The sequence below is a fragment of the Nelumbo nucifera genome, chromosome 5 (assembly GCF_055504915.1).
Source record: "Nelumbo nucifera cultivar China Antique chromosome 5, China Antique-T2T, whole genome shotgun sequence".
In the NCBI taxonomy this organism is placed as follows: Eukaryota; Viridiplantae; Streptophyta; class Magnoliopsida; order Proteales; family Nelumbonaceae; genus Nelumbo; species Nelumbo nucifera.
Genome location: NC_142653.1, coordinates 45,137,749 through 45,148,454, shown reverse-complemented (window position 1 = coordinate 45,148,454; position 10,706 = coordinate 45,137,749). Strand labels below are relative to the sequence as shown.

Genomic DNA, 10,706 nt, shown 5'->3' with positions numbered 1-10,706 from the left:
AGTAATGCTAGAGGCACGTGAGATTTACTGAATCACGATTCCTTGGGATTTTTGACCGACGTAGTTTCGGTTAAGTTAGTTTCTAGAGAGGGACGTAGAACATAGAGACCGTTCTCCAGTTCCCCGCATGCGATGAATTTGTTATTCCGTTTAACAGTAATCATATTACTAAAATAAACAGTATATCCATCAGCACACAGTTTAGAAACAGAAATCAAATTTTTTTTCAAGTTCTGTACATAAAGACAATCTTTAAGTACAAGTACACCTTCTCTAAAAATTAATTCTACGGTTCCTATCGCCGCAGCTATAACACTTGCAATCGTTCCCAAGAATAGTGTCACTTCGCATTCACTCAATTTTCTGCTAACTTTGAACCCCTGCAGTGAGTTACACGTTTGAGTTGAAGCCCCGGAGTCAACACACCAGAACACGGAAGTAACTAACATATTAGTTTCTATGACACAAGTTTCGATGTTACCTTTCTTAGATTCCAGGTAGGTAGGACAGTTCCTCTTCCAGTGGCCGGTCTGCTTGCAGAAGTGACAAACATCAGATGTCTTGTTCTTCTTCTGCTTCTTAGGTTTGGCAGTTTTCTTTTAGGGCTTCTTTGCCTTTCTCTTTTTCTTGCCCGATTTGTTAGTTTTGGCAAGCATAACCATAGGCTCATAATTCTTGAGCAGATCCTCGGCCCTCTGCAACATATTGCTGAGTTCCTAGACGTTGACATTCAGCTTATTCATATTGTAGTTCATTGTAAACGCATTGAAGGAAGAGGGCAAAGAATTTAGGATGGCATCCACTTGCGTGCCAAGATCTAGTCCGGATCCAAGAGCTTCTAGTTCGTTAATGTATCCCATCATCCGAAGACAATGGTCATGAACTTTCTGCCCCTTGGATATCTGCGTGATCATGAACAATTTCAGGACCTTCTGTCGAGTAGAACGGTTCTGCTCTTCATACATTGTCTTTAGACTGTCCAATATGTCATTGGCTAGTTCAATCTGATCGAACTACCTCTATATTGTGTTGTCTAATGAGGCAATGACAAAGCAGCGGGCTAGGGAGTTCTTGTCCTCCCAATCTTGGTAATCCCTCCTACGGGCATCAGAAGCCCTATCACCCGGACGCTCCGGGGCAGGATTTTTCACTACCTTATCTAACTTTTCAGAAATTAGGACCAGCATAAGATTTCTGTACCAATTGGGATAGTTTGGGCCCTTAAGCTTGTTATCGTCTAGAAGCTTTGCAAATTGACCGTTTGCCATTTTCTGATAAAATAGCAAAGACGTTAGTCCACAGCCTTAGTTTGATTCATGTTACCTACATAGATATGGTTTTTAATCTATGTTCCATTCCCATTTGTTCATCTCTGAGATTTCCCTCATTTCTCAGTGACGGAACCGACGAAATGTCTCTGGAAATGTAGGAAATCACATGGGGTGCGTGAAGCCAACTGTTTCAGTTGCAAAACCCCACCACCTTTCTGTAACGGTTCATATCCACTCATCAAATGAGTTTCCTTTTTTGGCCTCTATCAGACAAGGTTCAGAGCCATTTTCAGGTAAACCTTTCTGTCCAGTGAGTGCTTACCCATTATATTCAGGTTACGCCAAGGTACCGTGAGAGAATTCCCATTTTCTGGTGAAGCCCCTCCCACATTGGTCTATGACGCTCCTATCATCTTATGAAACACTGACAGATCCAACAGTAAATGGATAACCCAATTTTATGGTGCATTTCCTCATTACTGAAGGACCCATCATTGTGCTAATGACGGAAGGCCTTTAGAGAGTCCATCATATGGATCTCCCTATCGCATGCACTCATATTTGCTGGAGGGAACGAAATTACGCCCTAGTTCTAATTTAGGTCAAACCAGAGTGGCTCCTACTGACTTTCATAAAGTCAGATTTCTGGTGGGCCTTTAGTGGCTAGGGGTTCCGTACGCATCCCTTTGCAGGGTTGTGGGGCCCACCAAGTAAGGAGGGGTCATCTAATGACCTTAAGGGACACCATGGCAATGATGTGCATTCAGCCATGGTGTGCGCATGACCCAGTAACGAGTCTTCATGGGCCAAGTGCTTATGGCCCATGGTCGCAGCACATCAAACATCCAAACATCACATGTAAAGGAGGAATTGATCCAATCAATTAATTGCTGTAAAGCCCATCGAATAGCCCATTTAAAACTAAACCATTAACAATTAGTGTCTACTAGGTGTATGGGCTGAATCGCAGTTAGTAGTTCGGCCCATACAGCTTATCTCACAACAATGGGCTTTTGCAGTTTTAACCCTTTAAAATTGGGCTTTACAGGTGGGCCGAAAACATCCAAACATCACATGTAAAGGAGGAATTGATCCAATCAATTAATTGCTGTAAAGCCCATCGAATAGCCCATTTAAAACTAAACCATTAACAATTAGTGTCTACTAGGTGTATGGGCTGAATCGCAGTTAGTAGTTCGGCCCATACAGCTTATCTCACAACAATGGGCTTTTGCAGTTTTAACCCTTTAAAATTGGGCTTTACAGGTGAGCCGAATTAATCCCTATAATTGAACATCAGATTTGGAACAGCAAGTGTGAGAAATATGGACTAAAAAACAGTTCCCTTCGAACCCCAGATTCAGTCCAAATAGTTTTGGTCCAATCTAGTCCGAAATGGTCCAAAACTGATTTTCAATTCAAGAATTAATTCATGAAAGATCTGAAATTAATAATCTTGATTTTAAACAAACACAAATTAACTATGGACTGTTCGCACCACCTGCAAAACAGAGGTTAATCACTAAAGTTGTAGTTTCATAAACTGCAAATCGCAGGAAGCGATTTCTCCATCTGCAAATCTCCAGCGCCGCCATCTTCTTTCTTCTTATTTAATCAAGAAAAATAAATAACATAAATCCTATTTCTATTAATTAATTACATTCTTGATCAAATCCTATACAGTCAGTCTAGAAAAATAAAAAAAAAATTATTCACAAACCGAATTGAATAAAATAAAAGAAAAAGGGTGCGCAAACCATCTGCGCCAAAACTGCACTACGATCTCCAGGTTCGAACAATCCATTAAATCAAAATAAATAAAAAACAATTCTAAATAAATTTTGGATTTAACAAAAATTAATTTCAGATCAATCGCCCTTAACAAGAAATCATTTCTTGAAAAAAAAAGAAAGCAATCTGCACAAAACTTGGAAGAACAACTTCTATCCATTTGCGCAGGGTCAGATCTGATTTTCTTTTGGTTCAAGATTCGAACATGTGGCTCTGATACCACTGAAAGAATGGTAGGATCGATCTAATGGACGCCAATAAGGTTGCGGAATGGGTGGGCGAATTTCAAAAATTTTCCTACCTTCTTCCAACTGGGAATCATATTCCCTAAATTTAGAATACCATATTCAAGGATCTTACTTGAACCATAATCGAACCAGATCTGAACCAAAAGGTAAAAGGGAGGAATATACCTGATCCGGAGAAGCAATATCTCCCAAAGTTGGTGTTCACGCCCAAAGAAGAAACCAAGATCCGCTCCTGCTGAATATAACACAGCTGTGGATGGAACGGAACCAGCAGGGTGCATCCTACACACTGGATCCTTCGTAAGAATCCTCTATAAACTCTGAACACCGAATCTTTTTCAGTCTTTCCTGCAAGACTGATGTCAAGAACTGATTTCTTGACATCCTATTGCTGCAAAGATCGAATCTTGCAAAAGGGAATGGCGGCGGCAAGAGGAGAACTCCAGGGACGAAGATGGCTGAACTGCTTCTCTTCTCTCTGGAGTATGAACGAGATCTAATCTCAATTCGCAGGGAGTTTTCTTTCACCAAGACCCTGGTTCGAAATCTGATATGTTTTTCTTAGGTTTCTCCTCCTTTCTTCTTGATTAAGAAACCTCCTCATTAGGAGTTATCCCAATCAAAATCTGTATTTGGATAGGGGATTATCTTAATCCTATATGCAGATTAAGTTAGTTTACTCTTGATCTTATCAGGAGGTTACCAGATTCAAATCTAATTTGAATTTGGTCTCCTGGAGTGGATAAGGTTAAAGGCCCAATCATTTTACTAACATTAATCTCATATTCGCCCCATAGATGGGTGATTATATCAGCCCAACTCGTAATGGGCTTTTGGCCCATTATAAGTTCAGTGTTCAACTACTTTCCAATCTGCTGCCCAGTTGGGCTTCTTTGTATGGCGTGGGACCCAAGCATTGATCTACACACCAGCCACATGGGTTTGGCCCAGCCTTTAATATAAGGCCCAGCCGAATTCACTGAAAAACTCAGTGAACCCCTGAGTCCATCACATGGACCCTATGGGCCCAACACTTACATTAAGTGGTCCTTTGGCCAAGCCATCTTATAAAAACCTAGAGACTGTGGGCAAGTGCAAGATTAGCCCATCAGGTACTATCCTAAATGGTCTTACACTTAACCTCTTAGCCCTTAATGATCAAGCACTGCCCGACAAGAGAGGACATCTCCCTCGGCTGCAAGGAACAGTACTGCACTCTCTACTCACATGGATCCCGAGAATTAAAACCATTTGCAAACATTTCGAAATCGTACATATATATAAATATATTAATTTTGCAAAAACAAAATTCCAATGATTGAAATCAACTGCCGACAGTTTGGTTTCCATCAGAGAGAGTGCATTCCCGATCATTACCCTTTGTCCGACAAAGTGGCTGATTCTGTCACTATGATCAGCCACTCAGATGAATTCTTAGACTGTCCCAACATACCCAGGTTTTGATCCCCATCTAAGGATCTCACTGATTGGCATATCAAAGACAGTCCGATCCGACACTTAGTGAAATGTCATAATCGAGTCTAGGGGTCAGGTGTAACTTTCTAGTTTTGCCCATCTGTCTCCAAGGTCCAGAGCAATACTAGAAATCTAGTCCGGTTCAAGGATTCAAGTAATCCCATACTGCATGTGCCTTGGGTTTTACCCTGGTGGCCGAGACAGGCCATCCCAACATTTGACGGCACACCAGTATCAGCCTTGGCAGGATAAATCTCCCCAGACTTATCCAATGGCTATGAACATTTAAAAACTAACACGAGTCTCTATAAGTGTCTAATTTTAGGGTCTTACACAAATAAACCAAACAACATGAATCAAACATGCACTTTATTTATTTCCATTAAATAACAAAAGTACATCAAATCTGATTGAAGCTAAGGGCATACAAAACTGTCTAACACAAATCACAGTAAAAAATCTACCTTGTACTCTGGGTTGGATAACAAAAAAAAAGTGGGTTTGGGGTTCTGTTCCGCAATAGACCCCGGGTGAAAAATGAGGATTATAAGTTGGAATTGTTAGGGACTAGGGTCTGCTTTGACAATTCGTAAATTCCTATGTAAATCTAGGAGTTGACTCTGTTTTCTTAATGGAGACTAAAAAGTCTTTTCTAAACTACAATAAATCTCTCAAATTGTTTAAGGATTGGAATGGTTGGGGGTAGATTCTTCGGGTCTCAATGGGGGCCTAACTCTCTTCTAGAAAAAGGACATTGAGGGGAAGGTCCTTTATGCTGACAAAAACATTATCCATGTTAAATTCACAAACTATGGGGGGTTGTCTGGTACTACTCATTCATCTATGGAGAACCAAAAAGAGTAAAGAGAAGTATTTTCTTGAAGAAGTGGAATAATTTGGCAAAGTTAATAATGGGCTAGGGCCTATATAGGGGATTTTAATTTCATTCTATATAGCTCTGAAAAGGAGGGGGGAGGTTTTATAGTGAATTCCAACTTCAAATGTTTAGGAAATTTTTAGAGGAATGTGGCTTACAGGAGGTTCAAAGTGAGGGACCAGCTTTCACCTAGTTAAACAAGAGGGAAGGTAATAGGCTAATTAGAGCAAGACTAGACAGAGTGGTTTGCAACTCCCAGTGGCAAAAGTAATCTACAAATTCCAAAGTGAAAGTAATTGTTGATCTTGGCTTTGATCACTTCCCAATCTTGTTGGAAACTGAAACTGGGAACCATAAAAGAAGGAAACTTTTCAAGCTTGAGGAGATGTGGACAGACCATCAGGATTTTCAAAGTCTGCTTGAGAAGTCCTAGGAAAAAAGAGAAAGGGATTGAGCCAAACTCTTCTCTACGGTGAGTTAAGCAAAATAGGAACTGAATACAATCATAATACTGTTAACAATCTAAAATCTAAACTAAATACCTGGCTTAGAAGGGAGGAAATGATGTGGCTTCAGAAATCAAGGGTGAACTAGCTACAATCTGGTGACAAAAATACTAAGTTTTTCCACTCAATTGCAAAAGGAATGAGCATTAGGAATAAAAAGTACATCTCAAAGAAACTAATGGGGATTGGGTGACTATCACTGTGGAGTTAGAAAAACCATTTCAAAAATGTGCTCAACTCGTTTAACCCAAGCCTACAAGATGAGTTTCTCAATTGTTTGGTACCAAAGTTGAGTGAGCATGATAAGGAAAACTTAGAAAGGGAGGTAACAAATGAAGAGATAAGAGAAGCTTTGTTCCAAATGGCCCCAAAGAAAGCCCCTGGTCTAGATGGCTATCCAAATTTCTTTTTCCAAAAATTTTGGGGAATAGTAGGAGATGATGTTATTAAAGCTATCAAGAATTTCTTTGGAACTGGAAATCTGCTAAGGGAATTTAATGTAACCTATATAGCTCTGATTCCAAAGGTAAAGAACCCTGAAGAGGCATCCCACTTTAAACCTATTAGCCTGTGCAACTTGGTTTACAAAATCATTGCAAAAGTCTTGGTTAATAGAGTAAAACCCCTGTTAGGTAGTCTGATCAGTGAGAACCAAAGTGCCTACACTCCGGGTAGATACATCCAAGACAATATCCTGGTAGCTCATGAGATAATTAATTTCATGAAAAACACTAGGAGTAAAATTCCTTGGATGGTTCTCAAGCTTGATATGAGTAAAGCCTCTATGACAGGGTGGAGTGGATTTTCCTTGAAAAAACAATGCAAAAGATGGGGTTTGGAGTAAAGTGGGTTAATTTGGTCATAAAATGTGTAACCACAGTTTCCTAAAGAGTTCTGGAAAATGGAAATTCTAGCAGAAAATTCTTTCCAGAGAAAGGGCTGAGACAGGGAGACCCCCTGTCTCCTTATCAGTTCTTATTTTTCTTAGAAACTTTGTCTACAAAACTCACAGATCTTGCTTCCCAAAAGAAGAATAATGGCATTTCAATTACTAGAAACTGTCCAACTGCTTCTCATTTGTTGTTTTTGCAGATGATAGTTATATATTTTCTAAAATAGAACTGGGGGATGGGCAATGTATCCTGGATGCTCTCAAAACCTATGAGGAGGCCTCTAGGCAACAGGTAAATTTTTCAAAAGTTGAGGTTTTTCTTCAACAGAAATTTACATCATAGACTCCAAAAATTGTTGGATAGATTTCTTAAAATGAAGAGAGTAGATTCTCCTTCTATCTACCTAGGACTCCCCGCAAAGATTGGTAAATCAAAAAAAGTCCTCTTTAACTTTCTAATTGAAAGAGTTAGAAAATTACTATCCAAGTGGCATGAATGTGTGCTCTCTTAAGCTAGTAAAGAAATCCTATTAAAGGCTATAGCTAGTGCCATTCCAAATTACACCATGTCCTGCTTTTTGCTCCCTAAGGAGGTTTGCAATGAACTAAAAAGAATTCAAACTAGACTCTGGTGGGGGGCTCTAAAGATCAAAGGCAAATTCATTGGGTGAGTTGAGAAGTCCTTAGTAAAAATAAGTTTGCAGGAGGGTTAGGATTTAGAGACCTGTATAAATTTAGCCTTGCTCTCCTAGCAAACCAAGTTTAGAGGATCTGCAATAATGAGGATAATCTTTGGGTAAAGATTATCAAGGCAAAATACTTGAAAGGGAAAAGTTTTCTGACTGCTAAGCTTCCAACTAAGGGCTCTTGGGGTTGGCAGTGCCTGTTAGCAGCAAGAGAGGTCCTCCAAAAAGGGGCCTCTGGGCAATTAACTCTAGAACAAAAGTTAAGATTTGGGAGGACCCTTGGCTGCATTAAATATAATCATTTAGAGTAATGGGTTCTAGACCAAATGCTTCAGGTTTGATTTGGGTTAAAGACCTAGTGGATGATAGTGGGAGAAAATGGAACACTAGGTTGATTGAGGAGAATTTTGGGGAGATAATTGCTAAAAACATCTTAAGCTTAAATCTGGCTAAGGGTACTTGGGAAGACAAAATTAGGTGGACCTATCACCCAAAGGCTCTTTATACTGTAAAATCTGGATACTATGCCTTAATTTCAAACTACACTAATTCAATAAATGTGGGTGCAAATATTGGAAATGAGGGGCGTTTGGGAAAAAAACTAATAGGCCAAAACTGGAAAGCAATAATTGACCCAAGGATAAAAAAATTCATTTTGAAATGTTCCCAAAATGCCATACCTGTCAAAGAAAATCTCTACAAAAGAAAACTCTCTAATGATAGTAAATGTCTCGTCTACCTCCAACATTCTGAAACTATTTTACACTGCCTTTTTGAGTGTGATCATGCTCAAGCAACTTGGTTTGGATGTCATTTTAATTATGTGGTCTCCAGGGGCAGTTTTTTTTCTTCTTTTAAACATTGGCTTTCTCTGTGGTTGGATATTTTCTTGAAAGACAGTGGCAGAAAGGATGGGTTAATTTCTTTCTCTTTTTTGCTGTTGTGGAATATCTGGAAATCTAGGAATCTTAAAGTATTTGAAAATTCTGATCCAAATCCTAGGGTCACTCTTGCTATAACTTACCGGATGTGGAGAGAGAGAGTGATGACTTTCCAAGCAGAATTGTGAGATTCTTCTCTTCAACATCGAAACCTTAATCAGTTGCACACCATTTTTTGGGAAGCACCAGAACCAAGCCGTTTAAAGCTGAATGTTGATGGGAGTTTTTTGTGTCTAGGTAGCTCAGGCTTTGGAGCAGTGCTAAGAAATTCTGATGGGACTATGATAGCGGTAGTTTTTGGTAAATCCTCAGCCTCATCTCCTATCCAAGCAGAAGCGATGGCATTTCTCAATAGCCTAAAAGTTTTCAGTATGTTCAAGGACGAAGCCCTTTTAGTGGAATCTGATTATTTGGCTCTGGTGTGGGCTTTAAATAAAAGAAACTTTGATCTTGTGTTGGATGCAAATTTCCTGTGCATGGACATCAGCTTGCTAATTAAAGATCTGTTAATATCTTTTGTACATGTAAATAGGACTTATAACAATGTTGCACATGTGCTGGATAAAAAAGGTCTAAAAGAGTCTGGGTTGTTTGTTCATGATCCACCTGGGTGGATCCAAGTTATGGCCAACCAAGACTTAATTAGACCTTAGTTGGTGATGTATTTCTTTCTCCTTTTCTATCTAATATATTTCTCATCTTGCTTTTTCTACAAATAAAAAAAAACAACACAAAAAAAAAGAAAATAAAAGATTGGCTTTTTATAAATGAGCAGATACAACATGATATAGCACGTTGTAAGCAATAGTACTAGAGTGAAAGCAATAAGAGAAGGATTTCATTCAATGAAAAAAGAAGCTAAATCCCATCTCAACCTTTGAATCAGAATAAAAGAACGGAAAAAAGGAGAAAAATAAAACCTCAATTTCCTTCTTCCACGTTTCTTGTCAAACTACTCTTCCAAGTTCCATCCACTAAATTCAAACAAAGAAGGACACGAATACATAATAAAACCTAAATTGAGGAGGTTTAAAACAAATTCCACGGCAATAGAGTGACACTTGAAAGATGACAAATGTTGTCCATTCTAAACAAAAAGATGACAAATGCTAATCCTTCTTCCGCGTTTCTTGCCAATAACCATGTTGAAAGTTGAAATACAATGCTTGTTTTCTTGTCCACAGATGATTGGGCGAATCCAATATAGGTAAGGCTTAAGAGAAAGAATGGCCGGATAATCGCCGGTGTCAGAGAAAAAGCACTGTTGCTGGTGTTTTCTCTGGTTTGAAATGAAAAAACAAAATATCAGAAAAAAAAGAATAAAATAAGAAAAATGTGTGAAAGAGTGATGATATGAGAGATGGAGAGTACTTGTGACAATGAAATGGCCAGATGATCACCGGTGGTCGTTGTAAATGGTTGGTTGTTTCTCTGATCTGAAATGAGAAAACAAAATATCAGAGAATAGAGGTTTAGTTGATTTAAAATGAAAAAACAAAATATGAGTGTTGGAGAATACATGGTCAAGGTGAACTCACCGGAGTGGTCACCGGTGCCGAAGAAGGAGAGCTCAGGTGGAGGGGAGTAGAAAGGGGTCAGGGGATGGACAGTTCAAGTAGAGGTATCGGTTGAGGGTGCAGGAATGTAGAAACGAGGGTTTTGGGCTAGTTTTAGGGCTAATGGGACAAACTAACGGCCGTCTTATTAGCCCCGCACGTGGAAAGCATTTCCACATGCGAATGGACACGCGGTGGACGCTCAGTGTGTGGGGCATTTGTCGGGCAAGATTGTGAGAGGCGGTGGGGCACAGATTTGAACTCGGTCCAGCCTGTGGACCCTTTTTCTATGTACGGGTAAAGAAGAACTTGAGTCTCTCTAGACCCGTTTAAGCATTTGCTCGAGGTTGAGGCCTTAAGGGTCAACCTAGGCCCATAATAAAACCCATATAGCCATACTAGGTAATCTAATAATGTGTTGTAGATAACTATATAATAAATAGTCTTTTCTCACACCTTAAC

At 39.4% G+C, this 10,706-nt stretch overlaps 1 long non-coding RNA gene across 1 annotated transcript; it reads right to left on the bottom strand.

Annotated features, from left to right (window-relative positions):
- Positions 1 to 9,504: 9,504 nt before the first annotated feature.
- LOC104608519 (uncharacterized) lies at positions 9,505 to 10,369 on the bottom strand. Its single transcript, XR_737106.2, has 3 exons — positions 10,227 to 10,369; positions 10,060 to 10,124; positions 9,505 to 9,967 (listed from the first exon to the last, which is right to left on the bottom strand). It is a non-coding gene; the product is annotated as an uncharacterized LOC104608519 (long non-coding RNA).
- Between the last annotated feature and the right edge of the window lie 337 nt (positions 10,370 to 10,706).